The sequence below is a fragment of the Etheostoma spectabile genome, chromosome 8, assembly GCF_008692095.1.
Source record: "Etheostoma spectabile isolate EspeVRDwgs_2016 chromosome 8, UIUC_Espe_1.0, whole genome shotgun sequence".
NCBI lineage: Eukaryota > Metazoa > Chordata > Actinopteri > Perciformes > Percidae > Etheostoma > Etheostoma spectabile.
The window spans coordinates 32,242,857-32,250,246 of NC_045740.1; the positions used below are offsets into that span (position 1 = coordinate 32,242,857).

The 7,390-nt window shown below is 42.4% G+C and overlaps 2 protein-coding genes across 3 annotated transcripts in view; one reads left to right on the forward strand and one right to left on the reverse strand.

Annotated features, from left to right (window-relative positions):
• The window catches only part of LOC116693433 (uncharacterized protein KIAA0513-like), a 453,101-nt gene extending 450,296 nt beyond the window's left edge, over nt 1–2,805 (reverse strand). Inside the window, exon 1 of the mRNA XM_032522422.1 lies at nt 2,788–2,805. The gene's annotated coding sequence lies outside the window, so the exon portion shown is untranslated. The remainder of the gene's footprint in view (nt 1–2,787) is intronic.
• Nucleotides 1–7,390, forward strand: part of LOC116693434 (uncharacterized protein KIAA0513-like) — a 453,088-nt gene that overhangs the window by 422,113 nt on the left and 23,585 nt on the right. The window lies entirely within an intron of this gene.

A 7,390-nucleotide genomic window follows, 5' to 3' on the forward strand; every position in this document is an offset into this window, starting at 1 on the left:
GAAGAAAGTCTATTGAGGAGAATGGAGTGAGAAATGGTATCAAAGGCCGCACTGAGATTGAGGAGGATGAGAATAGAGATGAGAGAGGATTTTTATAAGGGCAGTTTCAGTACTATGGGAGGGGCAAAAACCAGACTGGAAAGGCCCCCTGATTTCTGCCTTCTCACATGTATATCAGTTGAACTGTAATTCACTGGTTGTCTTTTTAATGAAAAAATACTCCATTCACCAGCAATTACATTTGACCCCCTTGCCTTCCCTCCACCTTTGCCCTCCCCAATAGCCAGTCATTTGTTGCTTTTTACTGCCCACCCCCTCCGAAATTTTGATCCATTCGTAATCAAAGTCCTCAACCTGTTCTCTTGACCCCCTCCCACAGCTCTGGTCAAAACCTGTCTCACTTCCCTCACTCCTTCATAACTACCATTATTCATTCTCTCTCCTATGGTATTTCCCCTCACTTTTCAAAACAGCATTGTCTCACCCATTCTGAAAAAACCTGCTCGATCACCAACTACAATAATCTTTGTCCTATCTCAATCTTCCTTTATTCTAAATTCTGAAAAATAGTGTCTGTTCAACTCCATGTTTTCTACCCTTAACTGTCTTTATGAACTTTCCAGTCTGGTTTTTGCCCCCATAGTACTGAAACTGCCCTTATAAAACCTCCTCTCATCTCTATTCTCATCCTCCTCAATCTCAGTGCGGCTTGATACCATTTCTCACTCCATTCTCAATAGATCTTCTTCCCCGGCCATCTCTCACACCCTCTTGACTGGTTCCGCTCCATATCTCTCCGACCGCACTCAGTTTATTCAACTCAAATCTTTCACATCCCACCTTCCCCTGTTACTACTGGGTCCCTCAAGGTTCAGTTCTTGGCCCCTCTTTTCATCACCTACCTACTTCCCTTGGCAATTCTTCCCTAAATTCAACATTCATTTTCATTGTTTACGCAGATGACACCCAGCTCTATTATCCAGCAACCCACCTCCTCGCTCCCCCCCTGTCCCTTACTAAGCTTACTGAAATAAAAGACTGGTCACCTCAAACTTCCTTAAACTAAACAGTGATAAAACCGAACTCCTCTCGTAGCCACCAAGTCCACCCTATCCAAAATCAATAGTTTCTCTCTACCATCGACAACTCCTTGGTCCCTTCCCCTCAGGTCAAGAGTCTGGGCCTCATCCCGATCCTCCCTCCCAAACTAGACTAAAACCCATCTGTTCCAGCTTATCTGTAAACACTGTTCCTGTTTTGTTTGTTTTGTTTGTTTGTTTTTGTTTTATTGTTTTGTTTTACTACTTACACTTTTCTGTTCCTGTATCTGTCTTTATTGTCGTAAGCGTCCTTGTGGGTTAGAAAGGCGCTGTTAATAAAATGTATTATTATTATTATTAATATTGTATTTTCTTAAGGTTGATGGAGATATTGAATGGGGAAAAATGAAAAAAAAAAGTGGAGCAGTTAAAAAAGGTCACCGACAGCTCTATGACAGCACGGAAAGGTCAAAGTAAGAAAAAAAGGCACTTAAGCAATCTGTTCAACACTATTAAATACAACCCTGACCTAGCATGTCAAATATGTTTCCCACCCCCCCATGTCCTTCTATTGTGGCTTTTCAACTCAGTTAGTCCTGCATGTGGGAAGGCGTGCGACGGCCAACAGGAGCAATGAAATGCCTGTGACAGGGGTGATTACAATCTGCAGAATGACGACTTCTTAAAAACTCTTGCTTTAAATGCATTAGACAGATTGGTCAGAGTAGTACTAGCAACTCCCTACACACTTTCACAGACAAAGGTAAAAGTAAGAAGTGATTCAATTAACAAGAAAACACTCTCCTGGGTGAAGGATGCTATAAGAGCAAGGGGAACTTCTCCTCCAGATACACCAAAAAACAATCATAGCCTATCTGTCTGTATCTGTCTACTGTAATGGAGCCGTAATTTTTGTCAGCTTAGGCCTTTCCTTAACTGGCGAATTGGAACTGGCTATTAAAGCGCGAGGCCAGATAAGTAGTGAGTTCAAAGTGTAGTATTGGGGATTTGTGATTAATCTTGACATCATGACTGTATAGCTTTAGGCAACATGTTTTTTAATGTTTTAATGGGTGCGTAGTGGTGACTATATATATATGTTATATGTGCTAATTATGTACGGTTTTATATGGGGAATTGTGTTGCGCCATCGCTTGTGTACCTGTTATTCTACTCAGTATGGGCAACCTTCACCTGACTTCATTCATAGCCCAATGCACTGCTTATCAGGCGATATCCTCAAATGCAACCAGCTCTGTTCTAAAATATGATAAGTAGAAATTAAATGGCTAAATATGTGATATTAGTCATTAGCCTTTCAATAAAAAAATGACTGAAATATAATATTAGGATTAATGTATCTCGATACAATACACAAAACGCTTTGTTTCTTATTCAGTTGGTATACGCATTTGTCAATATATATAATAATATTATATATATATATGTGTGTATACGACTTGGACAGGGACACAGCTCGGCTCCGTTTCCTGGAACGTCGAGCGAACAGGAAGACCCCCGGACGGCCCCGGTCTGTCAGAGAAGTCATAAGCTACGACGCATTAAAACATTAAAAACCACCATAGGAGGCAAAATATCACAGGAACAACCTCCCTGCGCTGTGACCCCACTACCATTCAAAACAAGTGCAAAATGGCGGTAACGCGGCGTAGAAAGTACGTGTCCAATGTGCGATGTGACATTTCACGAGACGCCACATAACAGAAGCACAGCTGTAGCTACGTACGTGAAAGTCCCGTGCTGGCAGGAGACAAGCAGGAGACAAGCGGAGACAGGAGGATGAGCTGCTGCGTGTTTGTGTCCCAGACTCGACTGTGGTCTTAGGGAAGAGGAGCGCAGGCGCAAAGGAGGCGGACACGACGAGGGGGGAACCTCGTGACGTCGACAAGCAGCACAGCCAATGAGCAGTGGAGCTGCGTTGGACTACATAATATTACGGAGTGTTCCAAAACAATAAAAGCATGGTGGTTCAGTTGGAGCTCGAGTAACAACCTAGTTACCTATAGTCTATGGTAATAACAATTCTAATTTATATGTACTCCCTCCCACTTCCTTTCATTTTAAAAGGCTGGAATAAGTAATTCCAAAACAAAACGGAGGGTAACCTGGGACTAGATTTGTGATTTCTTTCATGACAGACACAGAATAATGTTCGAATATGGTATTCGTATAGACATGATGTGTAGGTAAGCAAAATATTTCTCAGAATTTCAACAGTTGCACACTTTGAATATTTTTACATAGGTGCTGAACTTTATATTAATCTACCCAGTGGAGGTGGGCTAGGTGGCTAGAGGCCTATGAGCACAAAAACGCATCTGCTCAAGATCTTGGGGTGTTGGAGCGCCAGACTGCATCCTGGGGGTGTTCAGGGGTTGTCAGAAGATCTAGATCTGAGCTGACAGCAGGATGGGTGTGGGAGCAAGAAACTCCTGAGAAGGCTCTCTGTCAGGGAGACGTCCCTGTCACTGCCCCGGCACCCGGAGATGTCCTGGCCTAAAGGGGGTGGTCCCAGCTGATGACCTTGTAGCTAAACAAAGCAGACGCCGGTGGAGGTGTAGCAGCCTAGTGCCATGCAGAAAGAAAACTACTTTAATCTGGAAAACCACTTGAATTTCCAAAATTAGGAAAATGTTGCTCTCACTCATAACCTACATCATTTTGTGCTCTGAAAAAAATCATTTAAAACTGACATCTTCAGACCATGCCAGCCGAGTGTGTTTGACAAAAGACACATTTTGTTTCTTTTCAATGAAAGGCTTCTTTAATAAACAGCTTTTTTACAACCGATCAGGATCAGTTCCAGGTTCACTGCTGCGCCGCCACGCTGTTCCAGCTTCAGAAGGAGGGTGACAGTAAGAATGGACCCTGTCTCCTCAGTTTCTGTCCCTGTTTGCGTCAGGCCAGTTCCAGATTACTCCTGCTTCTGCTTGTCATACTGAGGCCAAGTGACAAGCTGGAGCGTTGGGAGAGCTGAAAACCAATGATAAAAAATGCCAGTCAGACATTAGGGCGGCCTATGCAGCAAAGAATTCACAACAAACATGTATACTAATCATTCTGTATGGTAGTTTGTTTATGCATGGTGACTTTGAAAAACCACATACAAAATGTAAAGCTTCTATCATCTATTTCTTTTTGATTCGCCTACTGTTTTTTTCTTGATTGATCAATTCATCTTCAAAATTATTCTGCTTTATAAACTATTTAGAATATATGCACATTCTGCTGAATATTTTCATTGATTGCTGTATCACAGTACATTTTACAAGTCTGACCTGCAACATGTTCTGTACCAGTAAGTATCACCTTTAAATCAAGTTGCTCTCTGTTCAGTGTGCCACTTTTATTTATTAATTAGTATTTTTAATCTAATTAGACTTTAAGAATTGAATTCTTGCTGAACAAGCTGTAAAGACAAGTTGTAAATCACACACTGCCACATCAAATCAGATGAAACATCCAGCAGACACAGAGCAACACTAGCGTTCAGTTGGAGTGCTAAGAGAGACATGAAGGGGCGGCTGTGGCTCGTGGTGAACGGTCGTCGCCAATGAGGTTGGGGGTTCAATCCTTCTGCAGTCCCCGTGTCGAAGTGTCCTTGGGCAAGACACTGAACCCCAGGTTGTCCTCGGGCTGTGAATGTGTGTGATTGTTACCTGATGGCCTTGGCCACGTGTGTGAATTTTTTAGATGTTAAGGCTTTTCTAGTTGTTAAGACTAGAAAAGTGCATATTAAATACAGCACTTTACATTTAAATAAAACATTAAGGTGTGACTATGAAACAAAAAAATAAGCGAGGAATGGCAAAAAGTTCGCCAGAGCTGAGTGGAACAGCAGAGGTCAATAAAAATTTCTGTAATTCTCTGTGGGATGGCCCCTATAGGCAACTCCTTTTTTTCTGTTGATATCCAAATATGATCAATGCTGCTTTAAAGATACTGTTATTCTCAGTGCTTACTCACCCGGTGCGGGCAAAAACTGCTCCATACGCCTCATGTTGCTGCAAACTCTTTCATCCTCCTTGGTAATGTGCCTGAAGATGGAACAGGAGGAGTTTAATCCCATAGAATATGGTCCCATTCCTTCCTTATTAATGCACCAAGTTCCAGAAGTTGGGAAGTTGGGGGTGAAGCGGTCATGGGTTAAGGGTGAGGGATCATGGGTTAGGGGTGAAGGGATCTGGGTTAGGGGTGAAGGGACGTGGGTTAGGGGTGAAAGGATAGGGTTAGGTTTAGGTTAGGGGATCATGGTTAGGGGTGAACGCGGTCATGGGTTAGGGGTGAAGTGGTCATGGTAGGGGTGAAGGGATCATGGGTTAGGGGTGAAGTGGTCATGGGTTAGGGGTGTGAAGCGGTCATGGGTTAGGGGTGAAGTGGTCATGGTTAGGGGTGAAGTGGGATGGGTTAGGTGAAGCGGTCATGCTGATATTCAAATGAGCCTTACAAAGTTGTAATGAGAAAGACAGGAGCGCCATCTAAATCTACACCACCTATAGGGTATTAGGAAACACCATACTAAGACTGTGTGTTGATTCAACAAGTGGTGAAAGCATTCTTTAGAAATGTTGGCCCATGTTGAGAGTAGCATCTTGAGATGATGGGATTGTGGGATGCACATCCAGGACACGAAGCTCCCGTTCACCACATCCCAAAGAGCTCTATGGGGGTCGATTGGTGGGACGTGGGGGCCATTTTAGCCACTGAAATCATGTCATGTTCAAGAAACCAATTTGAAATGGATGCGAGCTGTGGACATGGTGCATTATCCTGTCACATTATCAAACTGTCAATTTTGGTGAGCTCCTTCCAAATTGTAGCCTATTTTTCCTATTTGTAGTGGAGATGGAGTGGTACCCGGGGGGGGTCTTCTGCTGTTGTAGCCCACCGCCTCAAGGTTGTGCGGGTTGTGGCTCACAAAAGCTTTGCTGACACTCGGTGTATACGAGGGGTTATTCAGTCAAAGTTGCTTTCTATCAGCTGGAATCAGGTCGCCCTTCTCCTCTGACCTGCATCAACAAGGGATTACCCCCCCCCACCCCCCCCCCAGGACTGCCGTATACTGGATGTTTTTCCCTTTTTCACACCATTCTTGTAACCCTAGAAATGGTTGTGGGTGTAAATCCCAGTAAAAGAGCAGATTGTGAAATACTCAGACGGCCGTCTGGCTCCAACTACCACGCCACGCTCCAAATGTCTTAAATCTCTTTCTTTCCCATTTGACATTCAGTTTGGAGTCCAGGAGATGGCTGGACCAGGACACACCCCTAAATGCATTGAAGCAACTGCCATGATTGGTTGATTTGATAATTGCATTAATAGAAAATTGAACAGGTGTTCCTAATTATCCTTTAGGTGAGTGTATATCTCGATATAGTTTTATTATGTAGAGTGCAAAGATAATTGATTAGCTGTAACCATTCAATAATTGCCAACTATTTAAGAATCATAATCGGTTTGATTAATTCTTATGAAAAAATTAAATCTGCTTAAAATTTGGATTGTGTAGTTTCTCTGGGACAATTAACTGAAAATCTTTGTGGTGAGACAAAAGTAAGACATTTGAGTACATCTTTTTGGGCTTGGAAAACATGGTCAACGTTTTTTCTCATTTACTAGCATTTTGTAGACCAAAAAACTAAAAACAGCTTGATCAACAATGAAACTTTTCTTTAGTTGCAGCTCAAATATAATGGGAGACTACATAAACATACCTATGATTCGTATATGTCCCATTCCAGAAACATGCACCAAACATGAAGCGACTCATCTGCCATGAGCTGCTCACAAAGCGGGTCTGCTGTGTTTGTGTATCTCAGCAATGTATACAAACTCATACAAGTAAAAGTGGAACACCCGCATCTAAATACACCAAGGTGATAAAAGACAAGAGGTGTATGCTTAGGGTGACATAAAGGTCAAAGATCATGAGTAATTAGCAAATATTGCAGGGCATGATCGGCACTGTGGCTCAGGTGGTAGAGCAGACGTCTGCCAATAAAGAAACAGACCTTCATTAATATAAAAAGTTCCCTCTAAAGCTTTTTGCCTTGAACCTGCATTCTTTCATCTCAGGATGGGTGACTCTACGTTTGCAAAAAGAAGTCTGTTTATGGGAAAATAACCCTTTTTCTCACTTGAATTATAACCTCAATGAACATTTGGATAATTCACTAGTTTTATCTCTTCTCAATACAGCACAATGTTATTTTGTAAATTATGGTCCCATTTATTTTAAATTGCAATACAGCAGGGCGTGGCTGAAAGAAGCCCGCAAGTTTATTCACGAGGACTGTGTGCATTATAACACTCATTAGCTGTTTTTCTTC